General features: G+C 37.2%; 1 protein-coding gene across 7 annotated transcripts in view; it reads right to left on the bottom strand.

Annotated features, from left to right (window-relative positions):
• Positions 1-15,221, bottom strand: part of SIPA1L1 (signal induced proliferation associated 1 like 1) — a 201,860-nt gene that overhangs the window by 119,702 nt on the left and 66,937 nt on the right. The window lies entirely within an intron of this gene.

Raw genomic sequence — 15,221 nt, 5'->3', positions numbered from 1 at the left:
GACATCAGTTGAAAAATTCAGTGAATTAATGTGTATGTCAAGCTCAAGAGTTTTGTTTTCCCATTTGCAACTTTTATTGTGTAAGCTGCTTATTTTATCCTCCAGTGGGTTTCTGTTTTGCTTTTTAATTTTATATCTGCTTGGGACTTTCAAGGAAACAGAACAACTACAACTACAATTTCAGTAGCACACTTAATTATTTCAAGAGCTGTTCATAAGTGAGATTAATTCCATTAACAATGGGGGGAAAAACAAATAGAAAAGAAAAACCAACCTTCACTGAAAAATGCAACTTTTTTCCCAAGATCAGAAACTGCATTCTGTTTATTTAGGTCTAGCAATTTTTATTTTTAGTACATATCCTTAAACTTCCTTTCCAATTAAAACAGGCACACTAATGTAAAACTCTGATGGAGAACTACATTGTCAGTCCTCCAGCCATTTGGAATTATTTTCTACTTGTTTTGCACTTAAAATGCCTTCCCAGACATGACAGATTAAACAGAAGCTCATGTGTCAAGCAGAAGCGATCACAAAACCTACATGGAAAAAAACCACTAAACCAGATTGAATTTGCATCTGTTTGTCTTCCATTCTTCTTTAATGTCTTGAATTTACCAGTATAGTCTATTTCATAGAACTAAATAAAGGAAGAGATAGAGTACCATATTTCAGAGCTGAGATTTTGAGTGTTCTGTTAGAGCCACATAATTGGCAGCACCAGCAAAGGATGCTCAGTGCTGGATCAGTAATTCACTGAGAAATTTGTCAAACAGCAACCATTTAGAAGAGTCAGAGATTTCTGCCTCACCTCTGGTCTCCATGGCTTCAGTTCTCAGCACGTGTAGCTGCGTTATGGTTATTTGAACAGACGTTTTCAGGCACCATCCTCCACTAAGTGGTTCCAGCCAGGAACAAGGGGAGACCTTATCAGCAAGGCAGTCCCAAGGCCTGTGTTGCAGGGTACATTTAGAAGATACCTAGCAACACTTTTTGTTCCTGAAGCTACAGCAAGTCTGCTCAAGTGACAGATATAGTACAACAAAAATAGTCATAAAAGCCATTCGTTTGTACAGCGCTTTATATCTTTGCAAGCCAAGAACCTCCTCTGTGCTCTTTTATACTGTTCTGACTAAGACAAGAAGACCTTTAAGTCAGTCCTAGTCCTGCCCAAATAAGAACTGCAGAAAAACACCACACACACAAGTAGGTGATTAGCAATACCAACAGAGAATTAGCTATTCCCTCCAAGTCTTCCTGAGTGAAATACCAGTCCAGAAGAGCTCTGCAAGGTGTCTCTGGGGGCGGTGGGCTACAAATCGCACTCCCAATACAACAACAAAGAACAAGCATTATCTCTTTTATTCTGAGAAATACCAACACTGCTCCCAGTTCATTAAGAATGAGTTGCTTAATGGCAGCTTTTCAATAGCATGCTGGCTTGGACAGCCCACACATTGATTCTGGATCTTACCCAGGCTGTCAAAGCCTGCAGAGATAAATAAAATTGTGGTGGCACATACCATTGCCAGCCAATTGTAGAATCTAATCTAGAAAATGAGGGACCCCAATACTCTAAAGCTCCACAAGGAAGAGGCCAGAAAGTTAGCAAATAACACATGAAATAAATTTTCCTTAAAAAACCCAAACTGATGTTTGAATTAGAAAAATTAATGCATAGTTTAAGCCAGCTACTTACAATAATGTACACTAGGATATATAAAAGAACCAGTCAAAATGATTTCTAAGGTATTACTGACTTGCTTTGAGGACCAGTAAAAGACAGGGATCCCACAGCAATATGAAATAGGGTATATGTCTCATAACAATAGCAGGGAAGTGGGAAAATACTTAAGTAACAAGACAAACAATGTAGTTCTGATGCTTAGAAAGATTTGGGTACATTGCTAGGGGAAAAGAAGAGTGATTTAAGTTAGGGGAGAAAGATAATTGATAGTCAGGAAGCCTCAAAACAATACCATGTTGTCTCTTAGGTAAAGGTCTTACTGAGGCAGCAGGTACAGCTTATCTAAATTCAACTACTGTTCAACACAACCTGGAGACTATAAATCCAAAACAATTAGTGTAGATAACAGTAACTACTGAAAAAGTCATTTTCAGAAAATCAGCAGCTGAGTATTAAAATATAAACCAAAACGAAAAGAATTTTGGGTTGGTGTCTCTAGAACATGACCTGTAGCAAATTTTGTTCAGTTCATTAATTTGGTGACCAAACACAGGCCCCCTTGAAGAATCTGCAAATGACACTAAACTAGAGAGGTGGTGGAGAGGGGGAAAGGGGACAGAAGTTGCAAGGAACATGAAGGAGATGATGCTGATTCTAAGTGAGCTTAAGAAATCAGGGATTCTAAAACACACTTGATAACACTCATGCAAATGAGAGCAAAACCAAATACCGTAACTCTGAAAAAGATGATAAAATAAAAAACCTACACACACGCAGAAGCATCCATATTAAGAGTAATAAAGCAGAAAAGAGAAGCTATACAGGATCAGAGACTAAAGAGTCATAAACCTGATATTCATCTTGAAAGCCAAATACAATTTGAGAAGGTGATAAGACTACTGAGCACATGAGGTTAAGTAATTTCAAGTCTAGCCAATACCATTGTCCTAGCATTGAAATATCATATACATCATTCTTGCGTATTTTAAGGAACAAATCCTGAAAATTTAGTTCTAAGATTACTAAAAAAAACCATTGATAACAACTGGAAGAAAAAATCCTTCATCTTCTTAATATAGTTATTTGACTTTCCTAGGGGTGTCTTATCTACAGTAAAGGAAAGAAAAAAAATGAAGTCTTTACATATGAACTCATTTCTATGATTTATTTTAGATGACAGTGCACATTAGAAGATTTCTCCTTCCCTTCACCTTCCCTCCACAAATAGAAAAATTCCTTCCAATTTCAGTTTCCTCTTTTCTTGATCTTCTTGTAAAATTAACATGGAATTTTTTTAATAGAATTGATTTCATACTCAACAGTACTACTGATATTTGTACTAATTCTACTTGGCAATTCACACTTGGCAATTCATTTTTAATGCAGTTAAAATTTAAAACAAGGTTCAATGTGAGGATTTTTTCTTTCTAGACAGCAGCTGCGTTCTGATTCCAGCTGGTATCATAATGGTGTGTTTACACCATTAATGTAAAACAATTTAGACTTTACTAACAGTTGTGTATGCACACACTTATTTTGGCTCTGTCACACATGTACTTTAGCTTTGATTTTATTTTTCAGCTGTCCTGTGAACCAGCAGTAAAATTCTAACTCATACTTGACCAAAATCCAGTACATATTTACATCACACAGACTTCGATTAATAGAGTTGGAGTGTCAGCAGCCCATACCAAAATATGACACCATCTTTCAGCCTTTTCAAAAATTCAGACTTCCAGAAACTCTTGTTTAGATTTTAGATGACCACCATGCCAATGCCTTCAGCAACATTCTTTTCTGCCAGAAATTTAGGAATAGTACATTATACACATAGACACATTAGTTTCTATGAATCCATGTATTGAAACTGAGTGGCAAACACACACAGAGCAGCCAGAAAGCCACAAACAGGCAGCATTCCTCTTTGTCTTTAAAAATATGTATGCATATTTACTAGTTCAGAGATCTAAAAGCCAGAATAACATAAAAAAGCTGTCTGGAAATCCAAGACTCCTTACATATCATGTGAAAATATTTGCTGAAGGACAGAACAAGACTTTGATTACACATCCAGGGCTATTCCAAATCATCTGTGAAACCAGACCGTGAGGCCTGGGTCCAACAGTCACGCACGATAAGGAATGCACAACTCCTCCACCAACAGAAAGAGTACCTGCAGGACTGCAAGAGGAAAGGAGGTAACTACTGGCGCTGTCTGGAAATCCAAGACTCCTTACATATCATGTGAAAATATTTGCTGAAGGACAGAACAAGACTTTGATTACACATCCAGGGCTATTCCAAATCATCTGTGAAACCAGACCGTGAGGCCTGGGTCCAACAGTCACGCACGATAAGGAATGCACAACTCCTCCACCAACAGAAAGAGTACCTGCAGGACTGCAAGAGGAAAGGAGGTAACCACTGGCCTATGTACAAAAAAAAAAAAAAAGTGCTATTTCTCTGATACTATAGGCAAAATGCAGTGCTTTCAGATGCACCAGCTCCCATTTTGAGAAAGAGAACTCAAAACATTCCAATTACCTATCTGGATTTATGGCAGATTTTGTAAAGGTTTAAAAGCAAACCTCACATTTACATTTAGAGAAAACAAAGAATCTGGCAAACAAATTAGAGAAAAACATAAAACAACACAAGTAAAACAAGTTAGCCCCACAGCTTATCATATCCACCTGAACAGGGCAGCAACATTAGAACAAAAGGGAAATAAATGCTATTGAAAATAGGGGAAAGCAATGATTTTACCATTGCCTTACAGAAGGCTGACCTCTCTCCTAACATCATATTTTCCATCAGGAAACAATTCCCAAAACTATCTGTGTCCTACATTTTGTTATTGTTTGGGAACTTGTGAGACAGAACAAACAGTGGTGAGCTCTTAATTATAGCAACACACATATCATTGTCCAACAAGTCTTCATAACCACCAACTCCCAGCTATGATAAAAGAAATCTGTAAAGCCCCAAAAGGCAAGGCAGTACTTTATGCAGACAGCCCAGTGATTAAAAGAGACAGCAGTATTATTAATCTGTGGCAAATCAGCAGATTTACAGGTCATGGCTCTTAGTCTAGCACTTCCATTTTCAGACAATAAAGATTTCTACATATCAAGTACATCTCTAAGAATCCTCTCGCTTAACCACAAAACACACAGAAAACAGAAAAACATTGTGTTAGAGAATAAACAGCTATCCAAACATCTACTGCAGTCCAGAAAATAAATCCTACATCACTGTTAGTGTTTTCAATCATGAAAGCATTAGCCAGTGGCCTCAGATCACCTAGAACTTAGGCTTGCTTTTTGTTTTGGGCATGGAGTAGGGGATAGTCAAGCTTCTTTATGAAACTTATTTTGTTAGAATAAAGATAATTTTACATTAGACGGTTAGTGTTTTCAATCATGAAAGCATTAGCCAGTGGCCTCAGATCACCTAGAACGTAGGCTTGCTTTTTGTTTTGGGCATGGGGTAGGGGATAGTCAAGCTTCTTGCTGAAACTTATTTTGTTAAAGATAATTTTACATTAGACACTTTATAGCAAAAAAAGTTACTTCATTACTGGATTTATAAGTGTGTACATATCCAAGTGTGTACAAGAAAGCACCATCTGGTCTTTATAGCAAAAAAAGTTACTTCATTACTGGATTTATAAGTGTCTACATATCCAAATACAAGAATGCACCATCTGGTCTATATGAACAGAAAATACTGGTCTATGTGCTACATTTTATATTGATTGTACTGTTACAATAAAGGCAAATGATTCTGAGGTTACTCCTGCTCTTAACTGATCTTTCCAGATCTATCATTACCCTGTATACTCTTATCAATATAAATCATGCATTAGAACACATACTGCAAAACCTCTCAGACTAATAAAAGGGACTTAGGAAAATAATTACTAAATCTAGTTGTTGATAAAAAAATACATTAAACATCAGAGATATAAAGGAGTTTTTCAGACACTCAAACCAGGCTAAAGATTTCTCCAAATGACCACCGTCCAGTATAATATACATTGTTTTAAGAAAGAGAAAAAGTAATGTCTCTATGCCCTCTGTGCTTCAATATTACTAAATCTAGTTGTTGATAAAAAAATACATTAAACATCAGAGATATAAAGGAGTTTTTCAGACACTCAAACCAGGCGAAAGATTTCTCCAAATGACCACCGTCCATTATAATATACATTGTTTTAAGAAAAAGTAATGTCTCTAAGCCCTCTGTGCTTCAATACATTTTAAATTTTGGTCCTATGAAACTCAAAATAAACCCTATGCACTCATGTATGCATCTCTACCACAAAATACAAACACATTTTGACATAGCTGTTTCTGATTTTTTGTACTACTTACTACTAAAAGCAATTCAATATAGTTCTGTAATTCCTTGTCAGTCATAGTTACTGTAAAAACACTATTTTTCAAACACTAAATGAAAATGGCAGGCCTAGTGAATTTGTGCTACACTAAACTAGTACTGTAAGCCACAAAGTTAACTGTAAAAAAAGCAATCAAATACAGATTAAATAAGAAAAATATGAAAACTGTTTATTTCAGCTGATTTGTCTAGTCATAAGCATTAAAGAAAAATATTTTTCAATTTATATCAGCCATGATCAGGATGATCCTGAGCTGCACCAACAATCCAGATGCCAAGCAAGATGTACTGTTTCAACACCTCACCAGTCAATTCAGAACAGAAGCACAACCCCTGCACAGGTATTAACATAAAAAATTGTTTTATATGTAAATTGTGTTTTCAGTTGAGACGACAGAACATGCAGCAATCTCTATAAGGCTCACAGCTGGAGTACAAAACCCAAACCTCAGGCTCAAGGTTTGGTTTTATTTAAAAAAGGGAAGAGAAAAATGTCAGTTATTGAGAGCTTATCAAAGGACAAGAAAACTTCTATTTCTCTCATAACAGAATTCTGGACAAACAAAAAATCTGTCAGGAAAAATACAAAAGCAGCAACATTAGTCCCTTGGTCGCAAAGAGCAAGCAGCTTCTGTGGCACTCTCCGATTTTGTACAGTGGATATGTTTGTTGACCCCTTCCATACCAGAATTTTAAAGTATGTACCAATACACTCTTGCAATTTCCCACACGCACGGTAAAGCTCTCTAAAGGGTCTCTAAAGGTTTTCTACATTGATTTGCTTCGGAATCTACTCATTCAAGGGAAAGGCTAAATCTCTGTTTTCATTTAATAGGCAAAATTAAAAAACAGCTTAAATCCTGATTATATAAAAACATTAGAAGGTCAGACACAATCCTCTTTGCTCTGTAAATGAACAACTCCAGAAGTGTCCCCAGAGCACAGAGACCATTTAGTTTATTCTCTGGGGGCCCCTCTGGACTCAAGATATGTATGTGCAAATATCCTAGAAAAAATGAAGAAGCATATTAGTTGGTGAACATGAAGTAACAGTGGAAATAGGTAATAAAAATGCAGTAGGCACAACTCTGCACATATCAGTAGAAGTATCATTGATCCAGAGTAAGTTTAGGCAAGTTTAAGCCCTAACCATGACTACAGGAGCCCAAACTCAAGAATATTTTACATGCTATAATGCCTTACGGCTCTGAAGCACCCATGGTTAGGTGTCTGTACCAAACAGATAATTAAATATGGGGGAAAAAATTAAAATACTACCTGGCATTTCTCAATTAATTTCAGAATTCTTTATATTAAAGACTATGAAGATATTTGTATCCATGAAATTATACTCCAACACTCACAAAAAAAAAACCCCAACAACACAAAACCAGCACCCACGCATTGACAGCATTAGGAATTATTCTGAAAAGAACACTGGATCTCTATCATATCACCACATAAGACTTCTGCCATCAGTACCACATGCAATTCTGCTCTTCCCAATTAAAAAAAAAAAATCTTTTGCAGAATGAGGAAGTATAAGAGAAAGGCAACAAAGAGCAAAATGTACTGGTTTTCTTGATCCAGAAAGTCCTGAGATGGGAGACATTAAGTCTACAGCTACAACTCCATCCTATCTTTCTCCATTTACATCTGCTCCTGTGCTCTGCCAGATGCAAAACACTTGTGGAGAGAGAACTTTGATTTGACCAGAGTAAGCTAACTGGACTTCTGGATGAAGGATAACAGTTAAATTTCAATGTATGAGAAAATGTATCCAACTTGTCCAAATATTTAAGCAGCTCTTTGGAATATCTTTGTAGTGTCTCTGAAGATGGTCAGGAGGACCAACATTACCTTCTATATCCAAGCCATTTTAATAAAGCAAAGCTAAAAAACCCATATCAACCTTTAGCAATGAAAAAATGACAACTGCTTTGCAGAATAATCCAAGAAAGAGCACTTGGCTCACAACTTAACTCCACAGCAAAAATATTAAATAGCCACTGCATTTAGCTGCTCTTCTCTCTCTCAAGTTTTCAGTCTACCCAAATGTACCTCTGCTTGCCTTTTATAGTCAAGAACAGATACAAGGAACAAAGATTTCCAAGGTACACATGTCTGTCTCCTTATACTCCCATACAGCTAAGCATATAAATGTTTTAAAAAATGCTATAAGCTTCTGATTCCAAATTAATTCCAGCCAGGAAAGTCCTCAGGCTTTGGATGCAGTTCATCTTTCTTCCACACAACCTCCTCTCAAGAGCAATTTATTTCAGAGAAGAGCGGTTACAGCAGTTTTCCCTTCTCAGAGGAGGGAATGGTGTTCTGGTTTTCAACTTCAACCTTTGCCCTCAGCAAACTTCTGCAAAGAGCTCTAACCTAAGCATCAGAAGGGAGAAAAAGAGGACCAAAAAGTGAAAGATATGCTGAAGAAAATAAATGCGGAAAAGCAGTAGAGAAAATAAAGGTAAAAAGAACACAGTAAGAAAATAAAACAGTAATACAAAGAAAAATATAATATTAAACAATGATTGTTCAGTGCTTCCTCAAAACCTGAAAAAGTACACTACCACACAGACATACAAGCTTACTGCACCTCTAGTACACAAGCTTTACAAACATGTGTTTGTAAACCAAGGACACAGTAACAAGAGGGAGCAAAACCAACTGTGACTGCTTCCCTAAAGTATCACTATCACACAAAGAAATCAAGGTCGTTAAGAACAGTGCTACACCAATAATGACAAGGCTAACTTAAAAATACCAAAACAAGGGGGGGAAAAAAAAGATGATGTGCTCTCCCGTATTTCTTGTGTCACAGCTACACAACCAGAAGTATCCAAACACTTGCAAGCATGCACAACAAAGTAAAGAGTTTGGTACAACCACCAGATGAAGAAGCAGCTTTCCTGCCTTTCCTTTGTGTGCAGATGGAAGAAGGAACTCAAGGCTGGCAGGCCAGCACACTCTAGGTGCAGCCTTGACCACTGACACATCCCTACACTGAGCTCACAAACTATGGGACACTGATGTGGCTAAAGGAGAGGACTATTCCCACACAGGATGTGGCTAAAGGAGAGAAGCATCACAAACTATGGGGCACTGATGTGGCTAAAGGAGGGACCATTCCCACATTATCTCTGAAGGTTTGCATGCACACACACACAGAAAATGCAAACAGCAATAAACCCAAAAAAACCACCATGCCACATCCCAACTTAATTCTATCCAAGCAATTCCTCAACTTTAAAAGTATTTGCCACCCTAGACTTGCCAGTTCAGAGAAATGTCTCCTGCTGAATGTTTTCTAAATATACACATATAGATGCAAAAATGTAACTTGATGAGATTTAATGACAAACCTTGCTTCTTCTCCTTTCATTTCCTATTGCAGATGAGCAGGCATTGGAGAGACTGCAGCTCAAACAAAGCTTCTGTAAATATGCTAGGCATAAAGTCAAAGCAGACTTTTCAACTACTCTGATGAATTAGAAAACAAAGTTTCCTTTGTTTTAAAAAAAAATTCTATAAGCTGTAAAAGACTCAGTGAAATGAGCTATTAGTGGTATTAAAGATCAATGTAATAAATAGCATAGCTTTGAGGCACTGAAGAGCTGTGTATTAGTACCAAATCTTTACACAAGGAATTGACGGAATGAACTAGTAACTGATGACAAATTCATCTACATACACAGGGCATAAGACTAAAGAGATCAACATGCTATAAAATCTTCACACAGCTATTAACTGCATTACTATTACTGCTACAAAGACAACAGACTCCCTTCTTCCAAGGAGTCACATGGGAAAGACAAAGGGTAATGGGCACAAGTCACCCCTGGGGAGATTCCAATTGGACATGAGGGCAACGTTTCACACTGAAAACCATCAGCCATTGGAATAACCTCTCTAGAGAAGCAGTGTATTTCCTAACATCAGACACTTTTAAGATTTGGAAGGACAGAGTGCTGGGTCATTGTGTCTATAGAACTGTGCTTTTGCCAAGATTGGCCCAGATAATTCTTGAGGTCCCTTCCAACCCGGTATTCTATGCTAAAACTATACATTTCCATTATGATGTGTACAGACATGCATGCTATGTTTTATACATAAAAAACCATGACTAATGCCTGATGCTGATGGGATCTGTAAAGCTAGCATCACACTGTCTAGTAAGCACTGATCTTTATCTTTCATCAAATGGAGCACAGTTAAGTTGTGGGTTTGCATTATGCATAAGCAGTGAATACAATTAGGCTGAAAAGCAAGCTGATCTTCTCTGATCTCAAGTGGAAAGTGTGAATTCTGATCTTCACAGGTGACAGCTCTGAGCATCACTCCAATTTACTAGTCAGCTTCCTTGAATCTGTGTACTCAATAGAAAACTCAAAACACATAGCTGTGGCTAATCTTAAGCCACTAATATTTAAACAAGAGAACACCAATTAAGAGAGCAAAGCAGTTATTTTACTTAGTCTGGCACAGAGAAATTTGGTTGTACAGCTCAAGAAGGGTACTGAAAAACTGAAGGAAAAAAATTTAAATGCTTGTAAGAAGGGAAAAAGCAAGAGAAGGAAGGAATTTGATCCAGGAGAGTGATAAAAGGACTACCACTGAATAGACACCTTTTACTTTTAGATAGATGAAATAATTTAATTGATCATCTCTGAATTGCCAGACACACTGCCTTTGAAGCTTTGTACAGAAATGTTGTATTTCAAGCTGATGCATCTGTTCGGAAGCATGAATTCAGGAAATGTCATGGTCAGTGAAGTTGTAGTAGTAGTAGTTCCATGTGTTCTCAAAACATTTCACAAATTAATAAAATATTTTGCTCTCTACAGGTAAAAAAGCAGAGACATAACACCAGTAGTCCAAATTTTGCTGCTCTGTTGTCTCTTCTGTCAGAGGTTTACTGGTTTTTGCTTGTTGCTTCTTTGGTTGTGGGGGTTTGTTTTTTTGGGGAGGGAGAGGGACTGTTTATTTTCGTTGGTTTGTTTTAGTTTGGTTTTTTGTTTGCTGGGTTTTGGTGCTTTATTCAGTACATGAACTTACTGGGGGGTTTCTAATTCTTCCATGTCTGTGGAATTTACAAATTTCATGTCTGTTCAATGTCTCAGATTTATTTAACTGTTGATTCTTATTACTCACCTAAAACAATTAAAATATTTAACTGCAAAATTGTGCTGCTTTTCAAGTTTAAGAAACATAGCACAATGCACTTTAGCAATGTGCAAGCTGAACAATGCATAAAAATCAAAACACAATTGCTCATTCTTCACCAGCCAGTCCCATAAAATGTTAATATAGCAGAATCAACTGATTTCCTGTTAAATAAACAGAAAACATCTTGTTTATTAATCAGTATATATTTGTAATGATACAAAGTACTAAGTACATACTTACTAGTTCTAAGTTTTATTACTATCACCTTAAGGGGTAAGCTAGGAAAAATTCACAGAATAATGTATGTATTTAATCCACCAACAGCTCTCCACATTTATACGAGCTACAGAACTCAATTTCACAAAACCCTCAATTTCCAGGGCACAGGATTGCAGTGATTAAGCACCCAGACTTGTAGTGAGCCTCAAACAGGCTATACTAAAATCCATGCTGTTAAATCCTTGCAATCATTTTAAATCCAGGCTAGGTAGATTAATGCTAACTTGGGTGTGCCTAACCATTCTGGAATCAGGAAGTTTGCAGACATAGCATGCCTCATTCTTGGCCTGCCTATTCTACAGGTGCCTGTAGCAGAAGAGTATGGATCACTACAATTCATACTATTAAATAATCATTATGGACTAAGAAAAACGTGTCAAAGCATAAAACCCTCACCAGCTTAGAGATAGCCAAGAATTAATGGGATCCAGACTCTCCTCTCTTCATTTACTCATATACACTTACCTTCTGAATATCCAACTCCTTCAGTCTAATACACAATGAAATAAAGGTGAGACTTGTATTATGAACACCCATTCGCTATTAAAATGGACATATTTAGCTATTAAGAATATTATCCTGTTTTGCTGAAGGATCTTACTGCAATTCTCCAGTTCTCAAATACATTAACTAATCTGTCAACTATCACTAGTTCACCACACTGTTTTTAAACATAAAAGAACATAAAAGTAGGCTAAGCACTTTTTACTTCTTTGCATTTAAAGATAATTACTGTAGATATCATTGCAATACCACAGTACAAATACACTGTACAAGAGGCAATCACTAACTTGGGAACATACTGCATCCCATACATCCATTTTCTGTGACTCACAGGTGCATGTGTGCACAAGTACATGCATTCAAAATATAAACGTGCACTCCTCAAGGAACACCCTCCTTTTTATAAAGAGGCCAAGACTGTAAGCACTGATTGCATGGGTTCTTCCTAAATTTCTTCAGACTCCTCGGGGAAGCAACTTGAACTACAAACCTACACAGTCCTAATAACAGAAATCCTTTGTATAATCACCTACTAAACCTTGGGGAAATCACTGTGAAAAAAAAATTAAACCTGCAAAATGTAAGGAAGGAACACAATTCTGTACAACTCTCCTCCTGGCCATTCAGAGAAACAGTACCCAATAGCTCCTGCTTTCCTTTGCAGGGAACACAGCACTATGTACTCTTAAACACATCCCTGTGAAAAAGTAGGAATCACTGAGGCAAAGCCTTTTCCACCTCAACCCCACCCAACAAGGCTTTTTTACTAGCAAACAAATGAAGCCACAGGACTTCAATCTGTCTACAGGAAAAGAATAGTACAGATAAAACCAACAATATATAACTTAAGGTCAACATCAGCCAATTGTACACAGTGGCCATCTCTTCCTCTTTCCTCCCCACAGTCCTCTTCTTCATTTTAAGTTTAGGTCAAATAAGGAGTCTGAGGTTAATTTTCATGAAGAATTTTACAAGTTTTAGTCTGCCAGTATCTACAGAAGAATGTGGGGAATTAACAAAACTAAGTTTATGGTGGCAAATGTTTTGCATCTAAATATTCTTATAAATCAAATTAAGATTCTGTATTTGAAACAAACAAATATCAGCTTTATTGGAGTGTGATACTATTCCTTAAAAAAGCTGCTTGTTAATATGGTTATATTCAACTCCCAACTGTAAAACCTGCTCAAGAATTTCAGTAAACAAGACTAGGTTTATAGGACCATGAGCCTACATATTCATAAACAACCAGTAACCAGAACTGTTACTGAGGAAACAAATTGGGTTTTAAGTATAACTTTGTATTACTAGATTTGCTACAGGCTGAAATTTTAAAATTTCTTAATTCCACTGAGAAAAATTTCCACTTTGAACAAAAAATAGAGAGTGTATAATAAAAAGAAATTTACCAGCTTCAATGTTTCAGTGGTGTAACATGGCAACACCAGCGGCAAACTGAAATTTACTTACTGCATCATTCTTTACAGAAAGTACGTGACAAGAACACTAGACTGTGGAATCCAAACATAGTAAGGGGAAAAACTACTAATTTACTTTCCATCAGTAAGTTAAACTACTAAGACTGTTCTTCATAACTCAAGACAGCCTCTTCTCACTGTCCATGCCCCACTACAGTGTTCACTAGTATCATGACACTGAATAGCCTTTTAGAGCCACAAACTTTATTTAAAAAACAAACAAAGAAATTTTTGTGTGTTGTGAAAGACATGGACACTATGTTCTCCTCTGTGGTCACTTTGAGAGCTACATATAAAAAAAAAAAAACCCCAATAATGATTGTGTGTAAAAATTAACACTAAAGATGATGCCAAATGAAAAGGTAAAATTACTCAAGACAAAATAATCAAATTAGCCTTTTCCAAGGGCTCTGCTAGATCTGTGAACAAATATATTTGTTTCCAGTATATACATCCTCTGAAGGAAAGGTTTTATCTCTACCAAAGACAAATGTCAGAAACTAAATCTTTGCCAACACAATGCAGCTTCTGCTGACAGTGTTTCAGAAAGAGAGTTTTAAACTGACTCTTTTGATACAACATCCTTCAAAGCAACTGCAACAACTACAGGGCAGACTCTCTCACATAAGAAACCTGTTTGTTTTGACATCCAACAGACTGATGAACCGACGTTACAAGGGAGGGTTTTTCCTTGGCAGCAATGCTTTTTACACTGTTTCTCCCAGACTGGACTTCCTCTGCATATCCTATACCTATATAGGTTTCACTATGTGTTAATAAACACATGATTAAAATATGTTCAGTGGAGGGGATTATGTTTTTACTGCCTTGTTGCAAATCTGCTTCAACTCATCTTAATTGAGATCTCAAATTTTGTTCTCCCTGCAGGTCCATAGCAAATTCTGGTCACCTCCCTCCAGGCAGCACTACTACTTGCACAACCTGTTGAGTTAATTCAGGAAGCTGATCCATCCGAAAACAAATCCAACCCCGCCCATCTTTGCAAAACCAACACCACTGCTCCCCGTCTCTTGTCCTTCCACACCCCAAACCCACACACTGCAATTTTCCAACCTTTCTTCATATACCATCTTGAACCAGGTCATTACACACCTGTCAGGGACGTGCATCTGGTACAATGCAGATGGCAAGGCTGCATGGGCAAAACTGCAGCGTCTCACACTTGTTGCATACATTTTACTTTTTAATTAATTACATTATTAAGTGAAAGGAGAAATCGTGTACTTGCAAGTCTTTTTAAAGGATCAGGCTCATCCAGAAGAATCATCCTTTTCTTTCTTACAATACGACTTTAGTTTCACAAGTGGGTTAAAAGAAACCACCTTCAGAAACTGCTGTTTTTCAGAAAATGTGACAAAAGCAGGCATTTTGTCACAGCCTGAACACAGTCAAACCTGCTTTTGCAAACCCTTCTACGCATACCTAGTAGAAAGTGGTGGGGAGGGAATAGCCATCTAGTTCCCTTGCATGTCCCTCCTGGAAAAGCACTGATGTATAGAGGAAGCAATCAGCAATAGCCTGGGATGAAGTCTGGCACTCTGTGGCAGCCAGCCTACTGGGATAAAGCATCCTGCTGGAGCCCACCCCTTGCACACGGCATGAAACATTACACACTATCAGCAGTCAAACACAGCACTCAGTTTGTGACAACTAGCAGTATTCCAAAAGGTCAGAAGGTA

This window comes from Passer montanus, unplaced genomic scaffold (genome assembly GCF_014805655.1).
Source record: "Passer montanus isolate IOZ18808 unplaced genomic scaffold, ASM1480565v1 scaffold18, whole genome shotgun sequence".
NCBI lineage: Eukaryota > Metazoa > Chordata > Aves > Passeriformes > Passeridae > Passer > Passer montanus.
This window is presented reverse-complemented; position numbering and strand designations above follow the sequence as displayed.